Source organism: Bombina bombina, chromosome 2 (genome assembly GCF_027579735.1).
Source record: "Bombina bombina isolate aBomBom1 chromosome 2, aBomBom1.pri, whole genome shotgun sequence".
NCBI classification, from domain to species: domain Eukaryota; kingdom Metazoa; phylum Chordata; class Amphibia; order Anura; family Bombinatoridae; genus Bombina; species Bombina bombina.
Genome location: NC_069500.1, coordinates 61,582,841 through 61,599,333, shown reverse-complemented (window position 1 = coordinate 61,599,333; position 16,493 = coordinate 61,582,841).

Sequence of the window (16,493 nt, the reverse complement as noted above, 5' to 3'; positions counted from 1 at the left end):
AGAGGAAGGCATCTGTAAAATTGAAGAAGCCTCTCTAGTATTTGATCAGCCGATCAAAGAGCAAGAGTACCCCAATACCCAGAGTGATGGGGGCAATGTAAATTATAATCAAGGGGATCTCACCTCTAGGTTGGAAGAAGCCTATGAAATAAGACAGCCTGAAATATTTCCAGGATTTCAGCAAATAGTCAAAGAGCAAATCTCCTTAGCTAATGGCTGTTCCAGTGATGATGAACGCCGACAACTGCGAGAACTCCTGATGGAGTACAAGGATATTTTTGCTAGGGATTCTTATGACTGTGGGACTACAGATGTGCACATTGCAAGAATACAAACAGATCCCAATGCACCACCTGTCTTTGTTAAACAATACAGACTTCTTTTAGCCTCATATGATTCTCTCGCAGAAATCATAAGGAACCTGAAAGAAATAGGTATTATCAGACAGGTGCATAGCTCTTATAACAATCCTATTCTAGGTGTTCTTAAGCCCAATGGACAATGGTGTTTGTGTGCTGACTTAAGACAGCTAAACAAACAAGTGTACATGTCTGGCTGGCCTGTGCCATATATTGACCAATGCCTAGCGCAGATGCAGGGATCCAAAATATTCACTGCCATTGATAGTGCACAGGGATATTGGACCATAAAGGTACATGAGGAGGACCAGTATAAGCTGGCATTCTCATTCCAAAAGGTCCAGTATGCATTCCAGAGACTTCCGTTTGGATACATAAATTCAGGAAATTAATTTGCTGTATTCATGCATAAGGCTATGCCTGATGCACTGGAAAGGGGGACCTTATCTTATGTTGATGATGTTTTAATCAAAAGTACAGATTTTGAAAAACACATCACAGAGCTTAAACACGTCCTCAGCCAACTTAAAAGGGCAGGTGTCAAATTATCCCTACAAAAAGCTCAATGGTGCCGCACTCGTGTAAACTTCTTGGGACATGAAGTTACTTCTGAAGGACTAAATCCTCCGAAGAAAAAGGTGGAATCTATAGTAAATTCTAAAAACCCAACTAATTTAAAGGAATTGCGATCATTCCTGGGTATGACAAATTATTCTTGCAAATTCATTGATAATTATGCAGAATTAGCTAAACCACTACGAATTCTTCTAAAGAAGGATGTGAAATGGCACTGGGATGAGACTCAAGAGACAGCCATCAGAGAGCTGAAGAGGAAACTCACTCAAGCACCTTGCTTAGTGTACCCTGAAGGTGGTAAACCTTTCTATTTAGAGACAGGTTACACAGATATAAGCATGAGTGCAGTTTTATACCAAAAGCATGATAATTTAAGCAAAGTCATTGCTTATGTGAGCAAAACTATATCCCCAGTAGAAATCAAATTTAGCGATTGCGAAAAAGCCCTTTTATCTACTGTATGGGCTCTACAAAATTCCCGCAGCTATATAAGGTGGGAAAATTATTGTAGAAACGGCCCACCAGCCTTTGCTATATCTGCAAAGTGAGAGAATAAGAGATGGGAATTTGTCTAATAGCCGCATAACAGTTTGGACTCTTTCCTTACAAGGCTGGCCTTTAGAAATTCGCTACAAGCAGAATAAAAAGAATCCAGTCGCACAAGGACTTGCTGAGCTCCACGCTGTACTGCTAGGGATCCTGGGGAAGAATTATCAGAAGATGATTTCCTGGAGGAACAATTGCTTTCCCCATATAAGATATATAATGAGGACCAGTGTCAAATATTACCTTGGGTATATGTTGATCGTTGTTCTTACCATGCCACTATTGATAACGAGCGCAGATTAGTCGCTGGCATTGGTATAACTTGGGCAGGTGGATTCCCAAATATATCTATAGGTTTCAACATTGGACCAAGATCCAGTCTAGTTGCAGAACTCACTGCTGTTCTAAAAACCATTGAAATGGCTATTGAACAAAATATTCGTGAATTTGTGATCATTACTGACTCAAATGATGTGTGCGACAGTTTTGTTGAATACCTGCCAACTTGGAAAAGAAATGGCATGCAGAAAAATAACAACAAACCAGTCAAGCATGACAAATTGTTCTGCGAGATTGATAATCTGGTGGTATCCAATGATTTAACCATACACTGGAAAAAGAACAAGGGTCATTCCAGGGTTCTAGGTCCTGATAAGGAAGGCAATGATCTTGGCAGGTTCATTAGCCAAACAAGGAGCCATAACTGGAGAACTCCTTAATATCGACCACTTAATGGGTGCAATTCAGGTAGAAGCCATTACCAGAAACCAGGCTAAACAACAGAGTGAGCCTAACCTGGTACAATGGAGTCAGGATTCTCCTAGTGAGGACCTGATCACTAGTCAAAACGAAGACCCCATTGTAGGCATCTTCTATAAACACATAGAAGATCCTGAAAGCAACCCCATCTCAAAAGATTATTATATTGGCAAGGAAGATCTTAGAATCTTAATGAAGTCCAGATCACAATTCAAGTTACAGGATGGTTTGTTAACTAGAACTTCCAAAACTGGAATCCAGCAATGGGTGGTACCCACCAAGTTTAGAAGTCTAATGCTTCAACATGACCATGATGCTCCCACATCTGGCCATCGTGGCGCCAAATTAACGTATAAAATATTGCGTGATTACGCCTTCTGGCCACACATGTTAAAAGACATTCAAACTTACTGTCAAGGTTGTTTAATCTGTCCACAGTTCCAACCCACTGTACCAACGCATAGGGTGTCATTGCAGAAAAGGGGGATGGTAATGCCATGGTCAGATATACAAATTTATTTTATTGGTCCAGTAACTAGGTCATCAAGAGGTAACAAATACATGTTAACGGTGACATGCCTGTTCACTAAATGGATAGAGTGGATTAGTGCACCTAACAATAGTGCTGAAACATGCGCAGCTTTGCTCATCAACCATGTGTTTTCCAGATTTGGGTTGCCTCAAAGAATCAAATCAGATCGGGGAACCCACTTCACTAGTGAAGTGGTGACCAAAATGTGGAAAATACTAGGGGTTAAAAGAATATTTGCATATAAAGCTGCCTCAAGTGGTGGTGTAGAGCGTTACAACCAGTCCATTGTGAAAATCCTCAAAAAGTTTGTGAGTGAAACGGGTAAAGACAGGGATATAAAACTACCTCTAGTCCTAATGGCATTGAGCGCAACTCCAAGTAGTGCTACCAAGATGTCACCTTTTGAACTAATAACTGGTAAAAGAATGGTTCTACCTCAGCATCTACTGTACTGTACATCAGACAAGAACTTGATAAACACTGCCAGTACGCATCAATATGTGGAGAACCTAAGAAAGCACCTGCAATATGCCTTTGCATTTGCTCAAAGGAACTTAGAGAAAGCTGCGACTGCCACTAAAACCTATTATGATCTCAAAACGTCCAAAAAGGAATAGGAAATAAATGATAGAGTTTATCTTTATAACTTTGGAAGAGATCAGATTAAGGAGAAGAAATTTCTTCCATCGTGGAAAGGTCCTTTTGTCATTACTGACAAAATATCTCCAGTGGCCTATAAAATAAGGATCCCCAAAAATTATAGTTTCATAGATAAATGGGTCCATATTAATCAGTTGCGAGCGTGCCATCCTAGGTCCCAACTACAAGTTAAAGAGGGATAGTGAAGTCATATCCTCAAATGCACTAAAGACATACTGTAGTTTAAAGATGCCTAGCCAATGAGCATGAGGGCTCAAAAATAACGGACTCTCTTCATATAAGACTGTCTATGATGCAGACTGTCAATACACCCACCAAATACCACTGACTTTAAACCAATTCAAATACATGTGTCCTACATATATTTAAAATTGGAAGGGGTATTTATATAAGGATATCTGAGTATTATTAAATAATATATATTTATGTATTTTTATCTACACATAGATTTATTCATATTTTTATTTGCTTTGTGAAACTGCCTATAAGACATTAGATGCCTGACTGACCACAACTCAATCCTCCCCCACTCAGTATGCAAAATTACAATGCATCCAAGTGAGGACAGGGGGAAGACATTTGGTCTATTTAAACTCAGACAGTCATTTCAAAGAAAGGCAAAGTACTTCAAAAAGATGGTCAATCTATATGGCTGTATATTCCAGGTCTTAGATCATACATAAGATACGCTTATCCTAATTAAGATAACATTTAAGCTATTTCAAAGAGGAAACATGTATCTCATTACTTAGATTATAGGAATCCCTGGAGTGACAGAGACGTAATGTCTAAAACTTTTCATTTGAAGCCTAATGAGATGCAAAGGTTGAGGTTTGAATATACGAAGCTCAGACATATGTCTAGAGGAACAATAGCTAAGCAAAAGCACATGTCTTGCATTTAACTCTCAAACCCATTGTTAAAATACAGCCTGTATGATTTTAAATACTATATAAAAATGTGTGATCTGCTGTGTTTTTATATGAATATAAGGAGATACTCAAATGAACATGAAAACCTGAGAGTTAAGATTTTAACATGTCTTAACCTATATATTTTTTTAAGGCCTCTGTGTTTTTGGAAGCATAGAATTGGATATTTGTGGATCTAAAAAGCAATGACTAATAGTAACATATTAGATAAATACTGCAAATAGATGTATACATATTTGACAATTTTTCCCTTTGTTTTACAGGAAAACAAGATGTCCTTAATGATAAACACAGATATATGTGGATATTTTCTATTTTAACATAGAAATTGAGGAAATATTGGAGTTTGGTATCAAATTGTAAATTGTCTCTTAAAGCACATAGAGAGCCAATCAGAGAGGCACCTCCCAGGTGACCAATGAGATGTTCAGCTTCCGAAGGGCTTCCCATGTTGTTTCACCAATGATTAAGACAATATAATCTGAATGCAAGATGAGAAAAGAGGCTGCTGGCTTTTGCTGGAGAACTAGTAACGGAATAATTGGCTGCATTGGAACACAGTTACTTTAAGCAAATTGGGCTACCTTTTCTTATCCATATTGCAAATACACTTATTTTCTTATGAGGTGAAACAAAGAAGTTTTGGAAGCTGAATTATCGATTTGGTCATTTTGGGTGAAGTATACACGATTGTTAAATATATAATATTTAAATCAAAGGTATTTAGCAACTATAACTAAACTGCAGTAAAGAGGTTTAAAAGAGCATTTTGTATTTTTAGTTTGCATTCATAGTCCTGTATACTGTTAAACTAATCATTAGTGCTAAGTAATTTATTTTTGCACATATATATATTTATATATATATATATATATTTATATATTAGAATTTACTTTATTGTTACTAAAGAATTTATTTTGTCTCAGATAACTTAGCATAGTAACTGACTGTTTACATTAAGAATATATATACCTCTGGTGTTCTAATTAGTATTGTATTAGAGTAATTTGTGGGTTCAATAACTTAATTGTACCAGTCTGAATGTTAGTGGCTAATATCTTGGTATCATTGTGGTATTTTAATGAAATTCAATTGTGAATAAGGTAAATTTTTGATCTTTGCATAGCATATTATAATAGTTTAAACATGTATAATTTGATTCAGATCTGGTTTTCTACAAATATAATTCAATGTGTCTATACATTTTAACTAATACAAAGAACTTAGGAATTCACATTATTTTAAGGTTTTGTATAAGCATTTTATTGGGGTTTTATTTTAAAGAATAATTTTTAGATATATTGGCCTCTATTTATCAAGCCGTCAACCGCAAATACGCTGGAATTCCGCAGCGTAATTGTGGAGAGCTTGATTCGCCTTATTTATCAAAGGCTACAGACCGGCAAAAGTAGAATTTTGTGACGTAACATATGATCCGCCGGTCTCAGTCAGACACAGATCGATGCTTATGTCACTACAGATGTTCCGAATGTAAATTCGGTACTATCTGACTACTTTTGCTAGTTATCAAATTTCTACCAGGTACGCTCGGCACTATTCCGGCCCAGCGTACCTGGTTTTCAATCCGCCACCCTGGAGGCGGCAGATGCCATAGGAATCAATGCGAGTCTGAAAGCAGCGAAAGCTATGTTTGCTGCTGCCCGATATCCCATTGATTCCTATGGGAGAATAATGTTACGTTTACACCTAAAACCCTAACATGTACCCCGAGTCTAAACACCCCTAATCTGCCACCCCCTACACTGCCGCCACCTACATTATACTTAATAACGCCAATCTGCCGCCCCAACACCGCCGACACCTACATTATACTTATTAACCCCCTAATCTGACCCCCCAACAACTCCGCCACCTACATTATACTTATTAACCCCTAATTTGCCCCCCTTACATTATACTTATTAACCCCTAATCTGCCCTCCCCAACATTAAATTTATTAACCCCTAAACCTAAGTCTAACCCTAACACCCCTAACTTAAATCTAATTTATATAAATCTAAATAAAATTCCTATCATTACCTAAATTATTCCTATTTAAAACTAAATACTTACCTGTAAAATAAACCCTAAGATAGCTACAATATAACTAATAGTTACATTGTAGCTAGCTTAAGGTTTATTTTTATTTTACAGGCAAGTTTGTATTTATTTTAACTAGGTAGAATAGTTAGTAAATAGTTATTAACTATTTAATAACTACCTAGCTAAAATAAATACAAATTTACCTGCAAAATAAAACCTAACCTAAGTTACAATAACACCTAACATTACACTACAATTAAATAAATTACATTAATTAAATACAATTATCTAAAGTACAACCCCCCCCCCACTAAATTACAGAAAATAAAAAAACAAATTATCAGATCTTTAAACTAATTACACCTAATCTAATAGCCCTATCAAAATAAAAAAAAGCCCCCCCAAAATAAACAAAACCCCTAGCCTAAACTAAACTACCAATAGCCCTTAAAAGGGCCTTTTGCGGGGCATTGCCCCAAAGTAATCAGCTCTTTTACCTGTAAAAAAAAAATACAAACAACCCCCCCAACAGTAAAACCCACCACACACACAACCAACCCCTCAACAAAAAATAAAAAAATAAAAAAACCTAAGCTCCCCATTGCCCTAAAAAGGGCATTTGGATGGGCATTGCCCTTAAAAGGGCAGTTAGCTCTTTTGCGGCCCAAAGCCCTGACCTAAAAATAAAACCCACCCAATACACCCTTAGAAAAACCTAACACTAACCCCCTGAAGATAGACTTACTGGGAGACGTCTTCATCCAAGCTGGGCGAAGTGGTCCTCCAGACGGGCAGAAGTCTTCATCCAAGCCGGGCAGAAGTGGTCCTCCAGACAGGCAGAAGTCTTCATCCAAGCCGGGCAGAAGTGGTCCACCAGACGGCAGAAGTCTTCATCCAGACGGCATCTTCTATCTACATTCATCCGGCGAGGAGCGGGTCCATCTTCAAGACATCCGATGCAAGAGCATCCTCTTCTGCTGACGACTACCCGATGAATGAAGGTTCCTTTAAGTGACGTCATCCAAGATGGCGTCCTTAGATTCCGATCAGCCAATCGGAATTAAGGTAGAAAATTAGCCGATAGGATTGAAGTTCAATCCTATTGGATGATCCAATCAGCCAATAGGATTGAGCTCGCATTCTATTGGCTGTTCCAATCAGATTTCATTAGCCAATAGGATTTTTTCTACCTTAATTCCGATTGGCTGATAGAATTCTATCAGCCAATCGGAATCTAAGGGACGCAATCTTGGATGTTGTCACTTAAAAGAGCCTTCATTCGTCGGGTAGTCATCGGCAGAAGAGGATGCTCCGCGTCGGATGTCTTGAAGATGGACCCGCTCTGCGCCGGATGGATGAAGATAGAAGATGCCGTCTGGATGAAGACTTCTGCCCATCTGGAGGACCACTTCTGCCCGGCTTGGATGAAGACTTCTGCCCGACTGGAGGACCACTTTGCCCGGCTTGGATGAAGACGTCTCCCGGTAAGTCGATCTTCAGGGGGTTAGTGTTTTTTTAAGAGTGTATTGGGTGGGTTTTATTTTTAGGTTAGGGCTTTGGGCAACAAAAGAGCTAACTGACCTTTTAAGGGCAATGCCCATCCAAATGCCCTTTTCAGGGCAATGGGGAGCTTAGGTTTTTTTAGTTTGTTTTTTTCGGGGGGTTGGTTGTGTGGGTGGTGGGTTTTACTGTTGGGGGATTTGTTTGTATTTTTTTTTTACAGGTAAAAGAGCTGATTTCTTTGAGGCAATGCCCCGCAAAAGGCCCTTTTAAGGGCTATTGCTAGTTTAGATTAGGCTAGGGTTTTTTTTTTTATTTTGGGGGGATTTTATTATTTTAATAGGGCTATTAGATTAGGTGTAATTAGTTTAAATATCTTGTAATTTGTTTATTATTTTCTGTAATTTAGTGTTTGTTTTTTTACTTTAGATAATTGTATATAATTTAGTCAATTGTTTTTAATTTATGTAATTTATTTAATTGTAGTGTAGTGTTAGTTGTTAGTGTAAGACAGGTTAGGTTTTATTTTACAGGTCAATTTGTATTTATTTTACCTAGGTAGTTATTAAATAGTTAATAACTATTTAATAACTATTCTACCTAGTTAAAATAAATACAAACTTGCCTGTAAAAAATAAAAATAAACCCTAAGCTAGATACAATGTAACTATTAGTTATATTGTAGCTATCTTAGGGTTTATTTTATAGGTAAGTATTTAGTTTTAAATAGGAATAATTTAGGTAATGATAGGATTTTTTTTAGATTTATTTAAATTAGAATTAAGTTAGGGGTGTTAGGAAGACTTAGGTTTAGGGATTAATAAATTTAATATAGTGGCGGCGACGTTGGGGACGGCAGATTAGGGGTTAATAAGTATAATGTAGGTGGCGGCTGTGTAGGGGGGGCAGATTAGGGGTTAATAACATAATGTAGGTGGCGGTGGGCTCCGGGAGCGGCAGGATAGGGGTTAATAAATGTATTAGAGTGGCGGTGAGCTCCGGGAGCGGCAGGATAGGGGTTAATAAATTTATTAGAGTGGCGGTGGGCTCCGGGAGCGGCAGGATAGGATTAATAAATTTATTAGAGGGGTGGTGGGCTCCGGGAGCGGCGGTTTAGGGTTTAATAACTTTATATAGTTGCGTCGGGGTCCGTGAGCAGCGGGATAGGGGTAAAACAGTATAGTAGAGTGTCGGTGTTTAGTGACAGTATACCAATAAAGCTGTGAAAATGCCGAAGAGCAGCGAGATTGATTAGTGTTAGTTAACAACCGTCAGCTGCTCATTGCCCCGTACTTGGTGCGTGGCTTTTTGACAGCTTTTTTGGTAACTTTGGAGAGCATATTCAGGTCTGCGGCAGCGATGTTAGGCGAGCGTATTGGTGCCGTTGAATGCAAGTAAGTTGACGGCTTGATAAATAGGCCCCAATGTATCATAACCCGGCCATATACTGACAATATTAATGATGTTGTAAAATATTTTAAACAAAGGAGTGCCCTCTATATAATAATCATTGAACAGTTTTACCAATGTAGTTACTATTTCCTCTGATAAACTTTTGTACAGTTCAACCGGGATCTTGTCTGGGCCAGCAGCTTTATTAGCCGCCGTTCTTTTTTTTAATTTATTTTTTATTTAAATCTTCTTTATTGAGGTAATAAAATGAACATAACAGGCAAGTTACATCAGAGAGTTTCAAGATAAATATAGAAGTACATGCAATATGGGATCAAATTGAGTCCCTTAAAATACATTGTTAAAGTAACATTGAAAAAAGAGCTATGCCCAATTGTACAAAGTAGTGAACCTTAAGTATTATTTTTGTTGTTGGTATATTTCCCCTTAAACATGGTAGCATATAAGATTATTTCCCCCATAATATATAGAGGCTTCTCTTGGACCCCCAAAAAGAAGTAGCCGCTCTTTTAATCGCTATAGTAACTTCTTCATATTTAATAGGTGTATTCTGTTAATCTAGTTTATTTTTATCTATTTTTGGAGTCTGAATGTTTTTCCAATAGGTAGCGTGGCTATCTATTGGAGAATCTGAATATAGCTTCTGAAAATACTGCACCATATAATCACTCATTTCTTTAGTATTGGTAACTCTGCCCAGTGGTGTTGTAAGAGATTCTATCACTGATTTCTTCTTTTTGGATTTCATTAAATTAGGTAAGAATTTACCAGCTTTACCTCCGTGTCTATAGAAAAAGAATCTAGTCCTAAGTTCTTCTTGCGCTGTTTTTTGCGAAAGGAATACTTTCCCTTTTTTTTTAAAGATACTTTACCCACATTCTATTAACAGGGTCACTGATATAGGCATTGTGTGCATTGCATAATTGATTAGTTAATTGCGTATCTCTAGCTACCATTTTGTGCTTCTGAATAATTAAATACGCTTTAATTTCCCCTCTTATAACCGCTTTAAAAGTTTCCCATAACGTTTCAGTTTTTATTTCTGGTGCAGAGTTAAACAGATAGAATTCCCTCCACTTCAACTTCAGCCATGTCTTAAACTGTACATTAGTAGTGAGATATCTTGGAAAGAAAAACCTAATGCCTGATTACTCCTAATTTTAATATTTAGCATGAGGATGGCATGGTCAGTTATAATAATCTCCTTTATGTCGGCGTACAATTCGAAGCTCAACATTTTTTCAGCTATTAGAAAGAAGTCAATTTGAGACATTGTTTGATGTGCCTGACGATTCACACGCGAATCTCAGATCTGGGTTCTGTGCTCGCCAGATATCTAATACATAATGTTTTACAGAATGTTTTAAGAAATTTGTTTTCTTGCTTATTGTTTCTATTCAGGGCAGGTTTTAGCCCATACAGTATGGGGTATGATACTAAATTAAAGTCGCCAGCCAAGATTACATTTTTTTGAGTGAAGTGGAAGGAGTTTCACCTGCAACTTATCCCAGGACGGCTTCTCTAGTTTATTTGGGCCGTAAATATTACATAGCAAAAATAACATATCCTCCACCTCAAATTGCAAAATTATATATCTCCCCTCTGCATCTAGTTCAGTATCTAAAATTTTATATTGTAATCTTTTATTAAAAAGGAAGGCCACCCCTTTCTTCCTATTCAAACATGGAGTTTCCACTACCTTTCCCACCCACCCTGTTTTAAGTTTAGCCAGTTCCACCTCTTTTAGGTGCGTTACCTGTAGGAAGACTATATCGGGGGAAAATTTTTTAAGTTGCGCTAAAATCTTCTTACGCTTCTGTGGTGATGTGATCCCACCTACATTCCACAAAGCCATGCATAATTGTTCCTTCATTTTTTTAATGTTAAAGAAAAGGGTCTCCGTGGGATGGGAAGTAAAGAAACAGTATACTGAAGGGTGTGGGGGAGAGTGGAGGAGGGAAGGAAGGAAAAAAGAAAAAGGGGGAAGGGAAAGAACAAAGAGAAAAAAAAAAAAGATATCTATCTATGTACCTCTATGTACCTTTTACAAGTTATTGCCATAAACATTTTTTCCCCTTTTTTTTTTTTACTTTTCTTTTTTTCTTGACCTAACTTTATGTTACAGAAGGATACCCTTGTTTTTACAGAATTCTTTTACCTCTTCCAGGTTACTTAGCATCAGACATTCATTTTCAGTAAGAATCTTAATCGTAGCAGGATATATGACTGTAGCTTTAATCCCGCTATTTATTATTTTGGTGCAATAAGGAGTCATTTCTCTCCTCTTTGCTGACGTCTCAGTAGAGAAGTCCTGAAACATTAGGATTTTGTTATTTCCGATTGAAAATTTAATTTTTTGTCTGTAAAGCTGTAAGATGTTAAGCTTATTGTGTAAATTGAGGTATTTTGCAATTACAGGTCTGGTTTTAAACTATGCCACTCATTTTAGGTGTACCTATTCTATGAACCCTTTCGACTGCCAGTGGTAGTAAGTTAGGGTCAACTCCTAAACTTTGTGGTATTGTTACAGAAATTAATTTAGACTAAAATGTCTTCATTTGATAGACATTCAGGGTAGATCATTTGATGAATAAGGATATCTGCGACATTGATGACTCTTATGTATCAACAGACCGCTGCTAACAGAAGTGTTGATAAATAAGACCGTCAAATGTAGATTCATGGCAGTGATGTCTGGCGAGCGTATTGACTCTAGCGAATGCACCTAGATTGATGCTTTGATAAATCGGCCCCTTAGTGTGTCTAGTTTAGTTATTTTAAAGTTGTTTTAATAAGAAGTTCAGTGTTTGACCAAAGAAACAATGTTTTTATCAAACAGGGAAGAGCCGTGTCCTTCTAGCTTCTTGCTTTATTTCTGATTGGAATTCTTTTTAGTTCTTTCAGAGATAGCTGGGATGAGGTTTGCAAGGGAAATACATGTGTATACACAAAGGAAAATGGTCCTTGCGATTAAAGGTTTTGTGAAACATCTTGTAGTAGGATAAGCACAATTACTTTATTGTATACAGTAATAGTATGTGCAGTCTGTTTATCTATGTTGGTGTCTGTATGTCTATCAATTTATGTTCAACAGGACAGATTCTCTGCAGAATGCTGACTTGAGCAAGATAATGTATTTGCTGCAGATTCAACATTACCAGTTTCATCCCAAAATGCAAGGTGACCTGTTTTGCTTTCAATGTTAATGTGCCATCATGCCTCCTGCTTCCTCTACCAGTGTTATTTGGTTCACATTTACTTGGTATACATGTTAATGGTAAAAGAAAATGACTCAGAGTGGATGCCTTGTGTCAATAATTTTACTTTAAATCACATTATCAGTGTTTCTTACTGCAGAGAGAGTGCACACACAAACATTATCAAGGTCATGATATCAGATTTTTACATTACAGAGCCTTACAGATCATGAGAGCCAGGGAGTAACATCTCTTAACATTTTACCAAGGCTCTTAGCTTTTTGGATTATTCAAAATCACTTATCCTTCATGTGTTTTAAGTGCGTGTCTGGCTTCACAGTATTCAGTATCAGTTAAATCCTAAATTACAAATAAAAATGTCGCCCCTGCCATGTAAAATGTAACCATTTGCTTTCATCAACCAGAGTGCATAGATTATATACATATAAATACAGTGTGTGTGTATATAAAACAATATTCATTTTGAGGGGGTGTAAGTCTTGATGAGTTCTCACATTAAACACCTTGAGACACTCAAGATACAAAGAAACTTACTTTACCTTAAAGGGACACTGAACCCAATTTTTTTCTTTTGTGATTCAGATAGAGCATGCAATTTTAAGCAACTTTCTTATTTACACCTATTATAAATTTTTCTTCATTCTCTTGTTTTCTTTATTTGAAAAAATAGCATCTAAGCTATGTTTTTTGGTTCAGAACCATGGAAAGCACTTGTTTATTGGTGGGTGAATTTATCCACCAATTGACAAGAACAACCCAGTTTGTTCACCAAAAATGGGCCGGCATCTAAACTTACATTCTTGCATTTCAAATAAAGATACCAAGAGAATGAAGACAATTTGATAATAGGAGTAAATTAGAAAGTTCCTTAAAATTGCATGCTCTATCTGAATCGCAAAAGATAAAATTTGGGTTCAGTGTCCCTTTAAATAGAAGTTTTACCATAGCGGATCGTCTCCTCGCCCAGCGACTCAGGAAACGCACTGCTTGGGCTCGTATATCCTCAATCCAATCTAATGGCCGCACTCTGGTGAATCCGACTGACATAGGAGAAGCTTTTGCATCCTTTTATTCTAAGTTATACAATATTCAGGAGAACTCTTCTACTCTTCCTCCATCTCCCTCTGAGATACAGGGTTTTCTTTCTTCTTTGCAGCTACCCAAAGTCACTGACGCTCAAGCAAAAGAATTGTCCTCTCCTTTAACCCTAAGAGAAATTCTCTCATCTATTAAGTCACTCCAGAATTTCAAAGCTCCTGGGCTGGATGGATTTTCTGGGATCTTTTACAAGACCTTTGCAACACTGGTTACCCCTACATTATTGAGAGTTTATGAGAGAGCTGCTACAACAGGTTCGTTCCCACAAGAATTTCTTAATGCCACTATAGTCACTATTCCCAAACCTAATAAAGATTATAATAGATGTGAGAGCTATCGCCCCATCTCTCTCATAAACACAGATGTAAAACTATATGCTAAAATATTAGCAATTCGACTCAATATTATACTACCAAATCTTATCAATTTAGACCAAGTGAGTTTGACTCCCAAACACCAAGGACAACACAAGACGATTGCTTGATATCATGTTTGAGTGCAAAAAACTAAAATTTCCATTAATCATGATTGCCCTCTATGCCGAAAAGGCATTCGACCGTGTGAACTGGTCATTTATGTCAGAAGTTTTAAACACTTTTTGCTTTCATCACCTTTTTTATCCACCATTCATGCTCTCTATTCCCACCCATATGCTTTCGTGAGGGGTCTAGGATTTGCCTCCTCATCCTTTCTAATCTCTAACAGTACCCGAGATGGCTGTCCCCTCTCCCCCCCTAATTTTTTTCATTAATAATGGAACCCCTGGCAGAAGCCATCCGTTCCTCCAGTACAATTCAAGGTATTAGATTACATTCCGTTGAACATAAAGTAGCCCTGTTTGTGGATGACCTAACGGTCATTCTGTCAGAGGCTGAACAATCTTTACATGCCCTTTTTGATTTACTTAGCTATTTAGGCACTCTTAGCTTTTATAAACTCAACTATCTTAAAACAGAGGCTTTTATTATGAATTTTCCCCATGCACAGATAACCTCACTAAAGCAAAAATACCCGTTCTCGTGGTCCTCGGTCTCCATTAAAAACCTGGGAATTAATCTTTCAACGGATACTCACACGATAATTTCCCTTAACTTTTTACTGCTACCACAGGAGATAAAAGATTCTGTACAGAAATGGGACCATGTCTCAATCTCATGGTTGGGCAGAGTGGCAGCTTTTAAAATGTCCCTACTTCCAAAACTGACATATCTCTTCCACTGTCTCCCCTTACCTGTCCCAAGAGGCCTGTTGTATACATTTCAGGCTCTATGTTCTTCCTATGTGTGGAAGAATAAATAACCCAGACAAGCCTTAAAATTCCTACAACTACCACTTCATGCTGGAAGTTCCTCTATGCCTAAAAACCTAGCTTACTATGACGCTGCTGCACTGACGCATACTCATTCTCCTTCTAAATTGAAAATATTAGAAGCAGGAACTATGTCAACTTCCCTTAGCCTCCAATAATTAATATGGGTACCAGCACATTCCCGGCCCCAACAATGGCTCACTAATCCCATTATAAAATTCTGCTTTTCCTCATGAGATAACCTTCGGCACCTTCTGCAAATTTCCCCTCACCCATCTCCAATTCACTCAATTGTAGGACTTCTTTCTACATTACCTAATACCCATCCCAAAAGTTGGACCTTACATGGGATCACGAGAATTGTAGACTTATTTCATAATTCCACTTTATTAACATTCCAAGAACTGCAACATAGGCAAAAAGTCCCCTCTTTTCTATGGTTTGATTATCTCAGACTTCAAAGCCTCATATACTACAAAAAGACTGCATATAAAACCCTTATCTAAGTGCTATCACATGTTGCTTAACACTCAGACTTTCCTCACGGGAGGACCAATCTCCCTCTGGGAGCGTGAACTACAAACACAAATCAAGCCACACAATTGGCGTAAAGCTACTTCATTAACCAAGAAAACTTTAAGGTACATCACTCTTTTTGAGCTCCATTTAAAAACTATCCTTAGGTGGCACTACACCCCACTTTGCATGTCACAAATCTCCCCCTCACACTCTGGACTTTGCAGGAGAAAGTGTGGTGCCCCAGTCTCCATAATTTCTGGAAGCTGGTAATCCGTGTTCTATCACTTAAGGGAATTGACCTTCCGTGGTCACCTGAGACTATTTTATTTCATGTCGACCTCTGTCATCTATCTCTACCCAAACTCCAGTTCAGTATTATTTTAACAGCAGCTAAGCTAGCAATAGCTAAAAATTGGTTATTCCAATCTCAACCAAGCTTCTCACAAATAACCAACACTCTAAATTACATTAAATCCATGGAGTTGGGGGTGGGGTTCCCTGGACTGGGTGTGTCTCTAAATGCTGACATTTGGAATTTATGGCCTTGAAATTGTGGGGGAGAGAGCTGATAGTTTTGCCTTTGAGAGAAATATTCTATCCATGTATTCATATAGATATAGATTTGTGTGCAGAAGTATATATATTCTTATAACTTTTTTTTTCACTCCTCCCCTTTCTGGTCTTTTCTGTCTTTATCCTAATTTTTTACCAGCTAAACTTGAGAATGTGTTTCTACTACTTCCATTTTTCTACAAAAGTTCATCAGATAAAATACTGCTTATGTTTTTTTATAAATGTTTTTTTTTTCATAACACCGTATTGACTTCATAGTTCTAGACTCTACAGGAGCATAAGATGGCTCCCCAAGGATGCTCTTTATTCATGAAGTCTGTTGCAACACCATCAGGACACTTCCTGTGGACTTTATGTATTAACAAGGTGTATGTTTACGTTTTACATTGTAATTGTTTAAAAAATGAACTTGTCATATTCTGTACTAATGTCTTCCTGAATGGAAGTGCTGTATC